The sequence below is a fragment of the Macrobrachium nipponense genome, chromosome 21, assembly GCF_015104395.2.
Source record: "Macrobrachium nipponense isolate FS-2020 chromosome 21, ASM1510439v2, whole genome shotgun sequence".
Taxonomy (NCBI): domain Eukaryota; kingdom Metazoa; phylum Arthropoda; class Malacostraca; order Decapoda; family Palaemonidae; genus Macrobrachium; species Macrobrachium nipponense.
The window spans coordinates 6,359,759-6,375,361 of NC_087212.1; the positions used below are offsets into that span (position 1 = coordinate 6,359,759).

The 15,603-nt window shown below is 37.1% G+C and overlaps 1 long non-coding RNA gene across 1 annotated transcript in view; it reads left to right on the forward strand.

The window, feature by feature from the left end:
• Positions 1 to 922, forward strand: part of LOC135197745 (uncharacterized) — a 64,709-nt gene extending 63,787 nt beyond the window's left edge. The window contains exon 3 of the long non-coding RNA XR_010310650.1: positions 69 to 922. This is a non-coding gene — a long non-coding RNA (uncharacterized LOC135197745). The remainder of the gene's footprint in view (positions 1 to 68) is intronic.
• The last annotated feature ends 14,681 nt before the right edge of the window (positions 923 to 15,603 follow it).

Genomic DNA, 15,603 nt, shown 5'->3' on the forward strand with positions numbered 1-15,603 from the left:
CTATAAAAACAACAATTCATTATTTCTAGTTTCAAATACTCAATATTTTTTTCCTTTTTTTATTCCAGACCCTTCTACCAAGTTGCAGAACTGTAGGAGCTGCATCATCTCTACTGCCTCTACCAGCAAATTTGCAACATTACTATTAAGAGGGGACCTCCAATCATAATAGGAAAGTATTTAGCTAATGAATTCTTTTCCTTGATCTTATCTGAATAATTGTCTCTATATTATAAAGAGCTGTCACCTTCCTCATTGCAATTTCTAATAAGTTAATTTTCTTCATGAGATTATCAATTTTAAGTCAACGTCCTCGGGCAAATTTACAGAACTGCCACCTGTTTCTTCCCGCGTGCTTTCAAATTCGCTCAGCAATTATTGCATCTGGCACAGCAATCCCTTTATCTTGCAGCTCATTTTCGTCCGGCATCACAAGTGTTGCTTCTGCATTTTTACTGCTTAATCACTACTGAATAAACCCTATCAAGACATATAAGACAGGCCCACTTCATTCCCCTGATGTTGACATCACTGATGGCATTAATGAACACGCTTTTTATGATACCCCTAATTACATTCGCATCATGTGCAATCCTCATTTTTTCCTCTTATCCCATTAGCAAGCAGGACAAATCTGCGTTTTTTATAGCAGTAACATGATAGCTTTGGATCATTCAATATGCAGCAGCACTAGTCAATCAGGTGTGCTCTCCACGCCGACTCCACCTATATCTCTATCTCTACAGTGCCAACGTGCATTCTAAAGTTCTTTCTTAAGCAGTTACAAGGAAAGCTATTCAATGGGAAAGAATGTTTCTTCTTCATTCGAGGAAGAACAATTGCATACCTTCCAGGTTAAAGTACAAATCAAAGTGCCTTTTGTGGGGAGGCAGGACCAATGTGGGAGTGGTTATACCTGCACTGCCGCTCTTCATACAAAAACGAAATAGCGAAAGCCAACTTACCTGGACTATAGTCTTGCAGAAATCATGGTGGTCACTTGCACCATCACCATCGCTTCATAGAAACAACCCCCCCACTCCTTGTCACCTTCAGGCAAGGCGAGAGAGAATTCACAACTTCATGATAACGTCATTCGTGAGACATCAAATGAAAGTCAACGTCGTCACCAGCGCCAAGAAAACCGCATCTGGAGAAAGAAAATCACTCGTTAAAACATAAGGTAGTATCTAAGGTAAAAAAAAAAAAAATGTTCTCTCTCTCTCTTTATAACATCACTACTTCAACATCGCGTGACGCAAAGTCACTCTGTGAACGCCCGTCGTTCCTGTTTCTGGTGCTTTAACTTTCAATAGTCTCCACAGATCTTCAACCTCCAGTCTCACAACTCTCATCCAAATAGCTCTGGATTCGTTCAACTATTCGCCTACCCTTAGGAGCTCAGCTGACGCTATCACGTGCTGTTCTTCCCAGGGGAGTGCAAAGGACATACTTAAACTACACTGTCCTCTCTCCTCATTATCTCATCTACAAACACACACACACACACACACTATATATATATATATATGTATATATATATATATATATATATATATATATATATATAATATATATATAGTATATATAATAAGAGCAGATATGATCAACAACATTATTGTTTTAATAAGTTATCATCCAACTTAAGATATCTCTACATCTAATCTAATTCTAATCTACCCGACAAGACATCAGCGTTCTATCTTTGAGATAACTTCTTCAATGACTCCCGGCTGTAATTCTATTGTTTGTTTGTATTTTTAAAATTGTGACGCCACGTAAAGAAAAATATGACGAGAGTAATGACAGTCCCCCAGTAGCACTTTTCCCCGGACAATAAAAGGTGCAGTCACCGGAATCTATCTCGCTCTCATTGGATGACCAACGAATGGATTTTTTCTCTCTTTTTCTTAAGAGACGGCGAACCCCGTTCTCCTGTGAACCCCACTTTCTTGGAACTGGGCCACTGTCCGCTGCTTCCTTCGATTTTTGGTGGTGGGGACAAGCCAGTCCCAAACAGTGGTGGTGGTTATGATGTCACAAACAGGAAAATAAAGTTGCTCTTGCTCTTTTTCTAGCTTGATGTATATTTATATATATATATATATATATATATATATATATATATATATGTATATATATATATATATATATATATATATATATATATATAATTTTGTGAGATTGTTTATTTCTGTCTTCTATCTTTATTCCAGTCTTTCGTATGTTTACCAGAAACGCCGACTCGAATGAATATATATAACATGTTCATATATATATATATATATATATATATATATATATATATATATATATATATATATATTTATACATACATAAATAATTTTGTGAGACTGTTTATTTCTGTCTTCTTTCTTATACCGCTGTTCCAGTCTTTCGTATGTTTACCAGAAACGCAGTCTCAAATGACATGAGATGGACCAAGAACCATGCAAAGGGGTATTTACAAATTCTGTAGTAAACTTCGACGATCATAGCGAATGCCATGCAAACTGCCTTTCTCCCTCTGGCATACTTATTTTTCCCCAGTATATCAATTTCCTCCTCATTTACGCGCACACACAACAAATATCGAAACATCTTGAAAATAAGTGAAATTAAATGTCATTGCGGCTGTCAGCTCCCTTCCGTGTCATCCGCCCTTGGCAACAACATTCTAAGGGACCGTCACCAACAGAAGTATATTTCCAGACACAACGCCACCGCCTTTGCGGGTCTACCCAATCCATTCCAGCTTCAATCAAAACCTTTAAACCCATCCGCAACACAAACATCGCCACACCACTGGCTGGGGAAGGGTTGGGGATGGTGCAGAGAGAGAGAGAGAGAGAGAGATAGGTCGTGTGGAGAATAAAAAGAAGAGCGAAGGAGGTGGCGGCTTGAAGAAGCCTAGAGTCAATATTTATCCAGTCCCCGCCAATTCCTTGTCCAGATCCCCATTTACCTTCCGCAAGAAATTTGGGATTCCCAGCGCTTCTCTCTCCTCGGTCCTGCCATCCTCACACTTAAGATAAAAAAAAAAAAAAAGGTTTTTTCATGGCCCGCCGTAGTAAAATGGTCTAAATACTTGGCGATTTCACAAGGGAGCTAGCTCTTTGTCCCTGACACGTTTTCTAGAGGGAATAGCGAGCCACCAGATTTTGGTGCTTACTTGCGTCAGAAGCAAGTACACAGTTACAAATTTAATACGTTATATATTACAGAGGGCCCATTATTGTATACATACTGTGGTATGTGAACAAACTCGAACAATTTGAATACACACATTTTTAAAGACCTTGCATCTATACCTAATATACTTACAGGTACCTTTTTTCATACAAGAGCCAGAAATGCTATTTATTATCAGCAATAGTACCTTAGGGAGAAAATCGAGGTCTCAGAACTAGTTAATATTTAAAAAAAAATTATATGGCAAGGATTCATTAACATATAACTGGCGAGAAAACACACACACACACACACACACACACACACACACGTGATTGTCGCAAAAAAAAATGTAAGGGAATGAAAACAATTCTGTGAAACAGGCAAAAGGCAGAATAATTCCATGAGAGAGAGAGAACTTTGATCAGGATTTCTAAAAATAATTTTTAAATAATTAGAAGGAACACCACATGAAACGAACCTTAAAACTCTCTCTCTCTCTCTCTCTCTCTCTCTCTCTCTCTCCACCTTTTTACAAACTTTCAATCGAGCAATCGTACCTTTCATTAGAGAGAGAGAGAGAGAAAAAAAAAAACTTTCGATAGCAATTAGTTACAAACTTCCATTCGTCTCTCAAAACTGCGGAAGACAAAGATAAAAGAGGTTTAAAAAAAATCTTGTGACTTAGCTCTCGTCAATTGAACGCAGAAATTCTTCCTCTGTAAGTAGTTTTCTCCAGTCAATTTGAAACTTTTCCTACTCGTTCTTTCCCTACTTGCCTTTATATTACGTTTCTAAGCTTACGCGCGCTGCCTGCCACCGTCCTTTTCAAAAGTTCACCCTTACGAAAGTTATTAAATGATGATGTACGCATTTAACACCCATCACACAATAGACTACAGGCCCCTCTGCAACGTCTCCTCCCGTTAAAAACCGCACCCAGACAGAGACAAGAATAAAAACACAATGACGAAAAAAAAAGAGCGAAGGCAGATATAAATACACAAGACCCTTGAGATTTCACTCGAGACGTCAAGTGCAGAGTAGACTATTTCTTTCAAGGGGACGCCTCCACACTTATTAAAAGACGTTTGTCAAGAGCAATGTTGTACATTTTCGAGACAAGAAACATCATGCCAGAATGGAAGGTTATATGTGTTCTTACGCTGACAATTCATCGACTCGTAAATTCCTGTCATTTCTTCGTGTGCTACCTATTTATTATGTTTTCTTCCGTCATTAACGTATATCAATTTTTTTTTATACTAGCAACGAGATTTATATATATATATATATATATATATATATATATATATCTATATATATGGATGGGAGTGCTAAAGCTTTCGATGAGTTATCCCACATCATCATCAGGGAAATCTAACTAAAAGGCTTTTTACACTCTCTCTCTCTCTCTCTCTCTCTCTCTCTCTCTCTCTCTCTATTTTATATATATATATATATATATATATATATATATATATATATATATATATATATATATAAACAGTTACTTTTATTATCACAGACACTGCTCCGAAATCATCAACATGGAGAAGGGGGAGGGGGGAATGTGGAGGCTAGGATTGTTCCTTGCACCCTCCCTTCTCCTTTTTCCTTCACACTTCTCGCACTCATTATCACCACCTGTGCCCCATTATGTGAGTTGTAATTACTTGCGCTCTGCGAATGTCACTTTTTTTTTCCCTTGCTATTCTATGGCCCGGACCTAGATGTGTATCAAGCGATAAGCGACGTGTATAAAAACAGGGCTGTGTTGAGAGATGTGATGCGAAAAAATGTGCGCTATTTTAAAGCTGTTTCTTCCAAGTGGTAAAGACATGGCTCTCTCTCTCTCTCTCTCTCTCTCTCTCTCTCTCTCTCTCTCTCTCTCTCTCTTTCTCAAATCCTTCTCGAATAATAATTTATCCACATATTTCCCGTGGAGTTACCTATCCATCTACTAACCATTAAACACACACATATACACACATTAGAGAGAGAGAGAGAGAGAGAGAGAGAGCCGGAGTTTCAATTTCAGTCAGTGTACGCAGGTACTGATTGCCAGATCAGGTTTAATAGGAATGGGCACCGTTCCCATCCACTGTAATGCTCGTATGTTCGTGTTTTCAAACTGAAATTCTATTCTCTTCATAAAGGAGCAATGTATCCATAAGATAAAAATCGAGTATTTAAAAAAAAAAGGGGGTGGGGGGCGGGGGCTGTAATACCAGTGTGACACCTTTACAGAACATTAATTTTACCAAATTTTGATAAAAGTTTTCCTGAGTGACCGTGTATATATGTATAAATATACACATCTACACATCACCCAAACAACCAATATCATCCTAAAATGGCCAACACACGCGCCGTGTCTCTTTCAGAGATTAATTATCCCAAATTATACGAGCAGAATGGCAGAACTAATTAGCTATCTCCTTGCAATATGCTAATTAGGCAAGAATGACAATTAGTCCAATCAAAAGTGTTTTCTATTAATTAGGCACTATGTAAAATTTGGAGGTGCCAATTAAACACAACTGATCGATTCAATCTTCAAGAAGTCATTTTGAAACTTGTGCCGTGTCCTTCAAGTCCACTTGTGCTGAGCAGGATATGATAGGAAAATCCTATGTAGGCTCAATCTTACAAGAGAAAAAATCAAAGTTCTCAAAATACTCATAAACAACATAAAAGTACATATGAGTAATATGTAATGTAATATACACGAATAGCTATAATTTTTGTACAGATTACCTTTCTATGTATTCGCAGTTAGTAGGTTGGATGATGACAACTACTTCGTATATATGTAGGCTACAAAAACTGAGATGAATGGAGAGAGAGAGAGAGAGAGAGAGATGGGGGGAGGAGAGAGAGAGAGAGAGAGAGAGAGAGAGAGAGAGAGAGAGAGCATGTCAATAAAATATTCTCATGGTCATGGACATTCGTAGAAGTGCCTATAACGCCGTACAAATCGCAAAGAAGGGAAAGTATTTAAGATTTAGCTAATGGCCATATGTTATTTACAGTCGTGTCGACTTCTCCCATTTGATCACCCACACGCCAACCTTACGAAAAGGTTCACACGCCGGATGAGGAAAACGATTGTGTTACGTAAGAGAGGAATTGGGCAGCGGTGGCTCGGAAGGGGAGACAGAGATCGGGGAGGTGGGATGTAGGAGGAGGGAGCTTCATATCGCGAATGGAGGGAGAGGGCGCCCTTCTGAAATCCCAGCAGCATCAGCGGAACCACACTGCCTCCATATTGATTGGAAACGAACGTTTTCGTTGTTTAATTTCCTTCGTTCATTGTCACAGCGTCCCTGGGCATCTTAATTGCATAGATCCAAACGCCATCAGTATAAACGTACTCCATACTAAAACGTTTGGTATGAAGAGGTGACTTAAACAATTTACAGACGCGAAATACCACATTATGTACAAGAATCTCTCCAAATAAAAATAAATATTTTTGTGTACGTGTAGATCGAGAGGAAGACAGTAAGCTCGCACGAAAAGCATGCACACGATTACCCAATACTTTTTCACACTTTTCAGTATCCTACTAGTTCATACACACTCCTATCTATGAATAACTTGATCACGAAGTATATAAAACGTGATGCTATGTATAAATAAAATTTTTTGGTTTTTTTTGTTTGCCACGAAGGAAAATATGAAAAAAAAAAGCGAGATAAGCCGAGTACTTTCGGTCCTTTTTTTATACGGTATTCGGACCCTTTACTGAGGCAAACTGATTTTACAAAGACACCTATATCAAAAGAAGGCTTAATATACAAACTGAAACTACCTAGATTAGACCATATTTGAGAGATGAGAGAGAGAGAAGTGCGTGATGAAACAAAAGAAACATAGGAATTGGAGGGACAAGTAAACTGGAAAATAGGCGTGTGGAGGGGATTATGAGATAAGTTTTTGGGGGAGGGAGATAATAGAGAAGTGGTAATAAGAACACGATGGAGGTCGAGGTAGAATATAATGATAAATTTTACCACGAGGCTCTTCTGTCGTATCCTGGGAAACGAAGATACATTTACTCAAGCTAATAATAGAAAGAACAAGTTGGACAATCTAACTGGGAAGGACTAAGACGGAAACATTCACAAACTCTCTAGCTTAGAAGTGGAAAGTATAAAAATATATTTCTAATATGAAATGTATGTCTTAACTGAACTGATGATGTAACGGTGTATACAAATCTAATCTAAACTATAATTTGTTTCCTTTGGGGAAAAAAGTAATAAGGTCATTTAATGAAATTTCAAAGCAAACTTAATCTTTTCAAACGCAACACTATAGCTTCCCGGTATCACTTTCCAATTGGAAATTCAATCAGTAATAATAACTACAACATCCTCGTGGACAACTTCAGGAAGTAATTTTAAACGTGAGATTTCTCTACTTCAATTAATATGAAACGCGGTTAAATCGCTACCATTAGGGAAAAAAAAAGTCTAGGTTTTGCCACTACAGCTGAAGTTGTTGAAAAGCGCCTACAATACAGCTGATTAATGACATTTAAAGCTGTTCAAGCACATGACATTTACATATTAAATATAAAAATAATAACATCATACACTTCTATAACATTATACATTTATACGAGTAAAACATAAACCCACACTGATTGCGATATCATTACAGTACCCAAAAGTTTTTCATATTTTACAAACCTAATTTCAGATCCTCCTTTATAAAAAATAATAAAGCAGTTAGGGAAGATAAAAGTTCATCAATGCGTACAACATCAATTAAAAGAACTAAACATTTTAATTGAAGAGCTATTGTACCCAAACATCATATGTATCTGCATTTTGTATGTACGATAATAAAGTTTTTACCGGCCGTGGTAAAAACAAAGCAAGCTTCAGCCATAAACTAAATTAATTTCTCCGGAAACAATTTACTTCCTCTCCGGAGAGTAATGGAGTGCTTATTTGAACAAGAAACCAAACTGACTCTGTTGGCATGGGATCCCCTTCTAACAAAGATGCGTAAGGCACTGACTGACTCACTGCAAAAGCACGAAGCATCAACAACCTTCGCTAAGAAAACATAATGTTTTAAAACCAGCTGCAGGTGAATTTAGGGAAGGAGGGCACCAGACTGCATTGCAGCCCGTGTTTGGGCTTCTGTGCTGTGCTGTAAAATAAAAACACGAAGCAAAAAGTTTCAGGAATTATGAGTGGAGAGATAATCAAATAGTGGTTGTTGCTGGGAGACTTGTATGGAAATAAAAAGATACCAAAAAGACGCAACTATTAGGAAAAGGCAATTTTGGGAATAAAGTGGGAGCCTGCCTATACTAAAAATATTAATAACAATACACTATAAGTGAAAATGAAGATATCAAATTGAATTGCAACGAAGGGTGTTCCTTTTATGCTAAAAAAAAAAAAGTACTTTTTTCCCATACGAAAAAAAGGGGGGTTTCTATGACACACACAAAAAACACCCAAGTATTGAGAAACGACAGAGATATTTCGAGAATGAAGGGGAGATTAAAGAAACCTCACAATATCGCACAAAGAAGTCTTTCTGAATTCCTAGTCCATGGACAGAAAGAACGGCATCTGTTTTTGGCGCAGATATGAAGATATCTTTGAATGTGTTTGCACACCTGTCTGGGAGGGCGTCTGCGCAAAAGAAATATGTTCCACGGTCATAAAGATACGTGTGCACCCAGATACAGAGGCTGAGCAAGATGAAGTGAGAAAGAGGAACGAAGGAAAGAGAGAGAGAGAGAGAAAAAAAAAACTACCTTGGCAGCAAGGTCTGCTTTCTTTCATCGCTGCTTCACGTGGTAATAATTTCCTGCTAATCAGGTTGCTTTTTTTATGCCTACGTAGATTTTTGATAAAATCTACAAAGTGGATATATATCACTTAAAAACGAGTTCTTAATTATTCAGTGTTGTCTGTTACTAACCACGTGATTTAAAAGGCTCACTGAAACAAAGCCAGTGATGGTAAAAAATTTGTAAATTAATAAAAAAGAACAATAAAACCTTCTTCAGCCACGAAATTAACTTTATAACAGAAATTCGGAGTTTCAACAGCAAAGCAAAAATGAGAGCTGAAAATTAATTCATCGATGTCACTCAAAAATACCAGCGCAAACATAACAAGGAAAATATGTTGCACACCCTTCTGTTAAGCTTTCAGCACTACTCACAGATCAGGTAACATTCATACTAAAACATTCAAACTTCATCAATAAAACAGAGAAATTATTTATTCCCATTATTAACTGTGAAAACTCAAGCGTCCATAATGCAGATGAACTCAACTTCAAAGAACGTCATGTCAGCTACATGCACATGTCAGTGATGGAGATCTTCCTGTGTCCTGGGTCTTTTTACATGCAAGATGCGAACGAGAGAGAGAGAGAGATACTTCCGTTTTTGGTATAAACAGCAACTCAAAAATATACAGAGAGAAGAGATATATATGAAGCTGAGAATTATTTAAAAGACACATATATACCTACATATATGTGTGTATAAAGTACACATGTATATGTGTATGTATATATGTGTATCTTTTTGCCCATTTATAATACAGTATTAATTGACCATTAAACCTTTTGAAATGGATGGAATTTATATATAGAAAATAAAATTTATCATTAATTTATTTGACGATTTTTATTGTAAATATTTCACTGCAAAGAGTCAACGTAAATGTCCCAAGAAATAATTATAACGCGGCACTGAGGATAAACGCGCGCCTTAATGAAGGAGAAAAATTGGGTGCTAAATCATATCCACTAAGGTGCTGTAACCAAACATTTTTCACTCCTCGGAGTAACGCCTTCTGATTAGTAAGTCCTGTAACTATGCGAGGGGCACAGGGTGAGTTTTTCGATGAAGGGACAATATATCACGATGAAAACTGGACTTGGTGCCAAGTAGTGCCAAGGCCTGCCAGCGTGGCTCCCAAACGACTCTGTCTAGCTGAGGGTCGCCTGAATACCACAAATATTTCAATGCCAGGCCTCTCCTATCGGGCGTGGGTCATTTTTCATCAGCCTTTGTAATATTGATACCCTGGTCGGGAAGATAAATTCACTTTCTTGCACTGAAGAATTACCATACCAGATTTTTTAGTATTGACAACTAATAACGATATAAAAAAATATTGGTAAATATTTAGCTAAACCTCAGTATCCACTTTCGAATAAGCTAAGAAATATATGCACAAGAAAATAAATCAAATACACCAAACTTGCACAAATGCCACGTCTGTCAACAATACGAACAAGCACAAAACTCAGATCAAGTTAACCACTCAGTCTTGGAAGATATTCAACCATGCAAAGACACGCGCCTTTGAAAAGCCACTTGAATTTAATAAGGTGGCAAGACAAATTTTTGCCCCCTCGCAATCAGCTATGCTACGAAAGGAATGTATGACGATCTATGCATATGTATATATACGTATATATATGTGTGTGTGTCTGTATATACATGTATATCTATTTATGCATATATACGTATAGTGTGTGTGTATATATATATATATATATATATATATATATATAATATATATATATTATATATATATATATATATATATATAATATGATAATCAAAGCGCATGTTGAAAATTCCAATTAATAGGTTTTAAAAAGTTATGGATAAAGATATGGCTGCGTGTATACATATGACTGTGTCTAATTTTTCTCCTTAAACCTTAATATTTAAAATAAAATACCTAAAAAACCACTACATTGTATGCATTGTTACTGAGGGATTATTAAGAGTGGAACGAATACTCTAACCTTATTTCAGTATGAAGTGAATTAGTTTATAAATTAATTTTCAACCACAAGCAATATTAAAATATTTTAACTTAAGGGCAGAATCCATGGACACATATACCTTTAGAGCGAACGTTTAAAATCGTTTAGCAATCACAAATAAAATTAAAAACCTCTGGAATACAGAACTGAAACATTTTTACTGATTCTTGTCTCGTTCCTGTTCTCGAGAGCTACTGCCATAGGCTAGGAGCTAAACACCAATTAACATTCCTACCTTTAATTCGACATAGAGAGAGAAAAAGAGAGTCGACAAAAATCCCGAACTAAAATGTTCGCGTCACTAAGCTCGCATACCGACGACGAGGCTCAAGAAGACGTGGCACAGATCCGCAAATTCCCTCCCCGAACCAAAATAGTCGAAAATGTTGCATAAGATCCTTCCTTAAGGTGCTTTGAGCAAGAAGACATTTTTTTAAGTCCCTTCCTGTAGAACTTTTTTTTATTTCCGGATTGCATTGTTAAGTTTGCATGTGTCTACGTGCTTTATATCATTAGAGCAATTAACAAGCACTGAAATACTGTTGAATTATATCCGTATACATATAAACCGAATACTAAGAAACTGAATCTCCAACTCCGGACAAAATAAATGTTCCCTGTTTCCACTTCCTTTCTCTAATGCAAAATAGCCTTCCTTCTTTATTCGACTTTTATTTCTCCACTTCTCTTTTCCTTTCTTTTGCCGAACAGGCCAGTTTACGAAAGTGAGAGCCCATTCCCATTCAAAGTTGCCCATGCTGAAATTGCCTCTTGTCTGAAAAAAAAGAGAAAAAAGGAAAGGGTGGGGGCCAGAGTAGAGAGGAGAGGGAAGGGAGAAATAAGAGGTAACAACCGGAAGAGTAGCGTTGAAAATTAAAAACTCCGAAAGAAAAAAAAAAGAACTAAAAATATAAATAAATATTAAAGTATTTACAACTAACGCAGACAGAAATTAAGTATAAAAATTACGATCGTAAATATTATGAATAATTACAGAAAGAAGACGATAAAATAAACTTGAAAAATAGGAGGAAACGACGGCCAAGTATGAAGGCATAAACAAGCAAAAGCTGCGAAAGGGTAAGGAAAAGCTCGGGGATTTTCAGTGAGATTTTCTCACAAGACGAATAAGGACTTATACACAGGGCGCTCCACCAGCATCTCTGGAGCAAAGTTGGACAAAGAGACAGAAAACTGCGCTTGTTCATTTCAAAAGTTTACCTGTATTCTATAAACTTCCTATATATAAAATGAATGGTGACCAGAATAATTTTTTTTTTTTACTATAAAAGGGTGCAAAACACAACTAAATCAGTCTTAAAAATAAGAAAAATCACGACTGAAAATCAGGAACGGGAGAGTAGAGAAACTAAAAGTTGGGACATACAGCCATGAATAATATAGAGATAATTAAATTTTGAGGAAAGGAAATTGACAATGAGACCACCGAGCGCTCTTGATACCTAAGTGTTCATAACCTGTTTATAAAGGTTAAAGAGGATGACCTCTATCCACTGTATCTTATACCTCTTTGTGTTCCCCAACGCACAGTGACCACATGTTTCCATCGCTGTAGTTCCCAACTAGAAATCCTAAATTAATACAGAGTATCTTATTTTCCAAGGTACGATCCACTTTAGAAACCGTGAAAAGCGCAGGCAAAAATCTACATAAGCGAGCAAGTATCACTGTACTGCCGCACCAGGGAACCTTTCCCGAACAAAGAACTTCAGAATCAAAAGTATATTATCATAAAACACGAGTGAAAAATGAAAAGTATTGTTATCGTCAACGCTGCACTTTGTAAATGACCTTTGAAAAAGAAAAAAATAATAACCAATAACAAAAGTACAAAGCATAAACAAATATGTAAACGAAAAAAAAAAATGTGAAGTAAGAGATATATGAAAGTAAAAATATCACTTGACTCAAATGGAAACTGGGCAAATAGAACAGTTTATCCCTCTCGGTTGAACAAAGCAATTTTTCTATAATAAAATTCTTTTCAAAATCGAACCAAAACAAAGGAAATTTCATAACACGAGAGAGAGAGAGAGAATGTAATTCAACATATGCGTAAAAACATACTGATTGAGAGAGAGAAAGATGGACTTCGTATTAACAGCAAACACGAAAAGCGACGACGAGAAACAGGAGGCGAATAAGAAAAACGAGGTGAAATAATAAAGGGAAACGTGTTTACTCGTCAGCAGCAACTACGCATAAGCTTACCGGGGTCAGAACAAAGACCAAACATCCCGTCCGTCATCAAGAAGCATCTTTAAAGTAGGGACATTGCTCTCTCTCTCTCTCTCTCTATGAACTCACTAAACGATTTAATGAGCAGCAGGAATGATTGATAAGACACTCGACTGACGTCATCGCTTTTATGGCAGCAGATGGTGAAATCTTCATCGAACGCTACCATCGGCGATATCTTGTTTGTTTGTATGGTGTTTTTACGTTGCATGGAACCAGTGGTTATTCAGCAACGGGACCAACGGCTTTACGTGACTTTCGAACCACGTCGAGAGTGAACTTCTATCACCAGAAATACACATCTCTCACTCCTCAATGGAATGGCCGAGAATCGAACCCGCGACCACCGAGGTGAGAAGCAAACACCAAACCAACCACGCCACTGATATCGAGGACGAAAGCAACCACCTCTCGAGTAACTTCCGATAAACATCAACATGGGAGACACAGGCAAAATTAAATAGAATTAATAACGCTAATTTTCATTCACCTGGAAGCCTCGCCAACTCTCCAGATGAAGATGGCAGCGTCTGGCGTTCTCATCTAAATTGTGGAACCTTCGACTAATACATAAAGCGTCTGACTGCGTGCGTTTCGAATTCACAATCCAGTGTGTGTGTGCTTTGAAACATTAAACCGATGGGCAGCTCTAACCTTCAATCAGCGAATGGCAGGAATTCTATCACTGCTTGCCTAGAACCTTCAGTCAGTACGCACCTGGCAGTACTAATATGAGAGAGAGAGAATACTCGTCCTTCAATCCTTAGGATAATTCAGCTTGTTTGATAATCTGCTGACAGCCGACCTATAACAATGAAAATGTACTTTTACCTCTGTTCCTTTGAAAACAGACGAGCAAGGAGTGAGGAAAAAGTATTAATCTAAATGGAAAATTTATATATTTCTTTAAAGACTCTCTCCTAAAATTTTGTCACCGCTGGTCTTCTCTCACTGAAACGAGATAATACCGAATACACCAAAAGTATAGGGAAAACAAAACCACAGAAAATAAAGAAAACACATGGATAAAAATGCCTTTCATTGTTGCAACAATAAATTTGGATCTATTTATGTTATTTTCGCCTCCGTTTCTTTTTTTTCACATGCTGCCATTATATTTGTTTAGCATGTTTATGACTTTGTAGGATGGTGTTATTTAAATAACAATAAAAATAGCCATTTAAGTATGAAGCACATTTTATCTCGAATAAAATGGGTTATTTTTGATGAAAAGTACTGAACAATCACTATTTTCTATTAATGGTTCCAGTACTTTTACAAAGCCTTCAAGCATCTTTACCATACAGCGCTTCCTTAAAATAGGCCCCAAAATCACCCGTAGCCTTCGTCTGATTTTTTTCCCTTTATTTTTGTTACCAAATATGAACGTGACTAAGTAAATTTAACCACGGAGTAGTCTTATCCAACCTTATAGACATTCCGCTGAGCTGCGCTCTCCTTCCTTTATTTACTTGTCAGCCATTAGTCTCCGGGGTTGGAAAGCGCCCATGTCTGAAAATTCCTCCCCCGAAGCCAGAAGCGCCCATACGCTCCTCTTTCCCGCCTCCTCTTCCGTCCGCCCACGGGAGGATCGAGAGAGCCAGACTATACACGTACCCTGCTGTCTAGACAAGCTAAGGTGGGAGATGCTACGGACGGGGGGGCGAAAGATGCTCACGATTATTTATGCTCACTGGCTCTCGGAACATATCGTTATCATATCGAGAATCCAAAATAATTTCATATAGGTCATTATGACAGAAGCTGGTTTCTTCTTATAAGTTTGGTGGTTACTGTAAGTATTGTGGATTTGTGCTTCACTTCCGGTATAACAAAAATGGTAAATACAACAACTACGTCAAACGTTGCTCCGCCTACTTTTAAAAACAACAGCATCTACTGGCTGCAAACGTCGCTATCTCATCAAAACTTGGCAGTGGAAATATGAAAAGTCTTTTAAATATCCGGAAATTGGACCTTTCTGGGTGGCGTATGTCCAATTTCTATGACGAAGAACATCCAACTCATGTGATATGATAGACCAAAACAATTTAGCATCTGTAAGTTACATATTAACATGACAAAGAACAAAAAGAACTCAAATGTATAGCTCATGAATGTTTTAGTATTTTAGGAAAATATTTTAGGAAATTTCCAAAGATATTCTATTCGTAATTAAGTAGAATATGAGGCAAAGAATGGGGATCGTACTGCTGTTTCGGATTATATATATATATATATATATATTATATATATATATATCTATATATATATATATATATATATATATATATATATATGTATATGAAACATCATCCATAAGGAATACAAACCACCCACCCA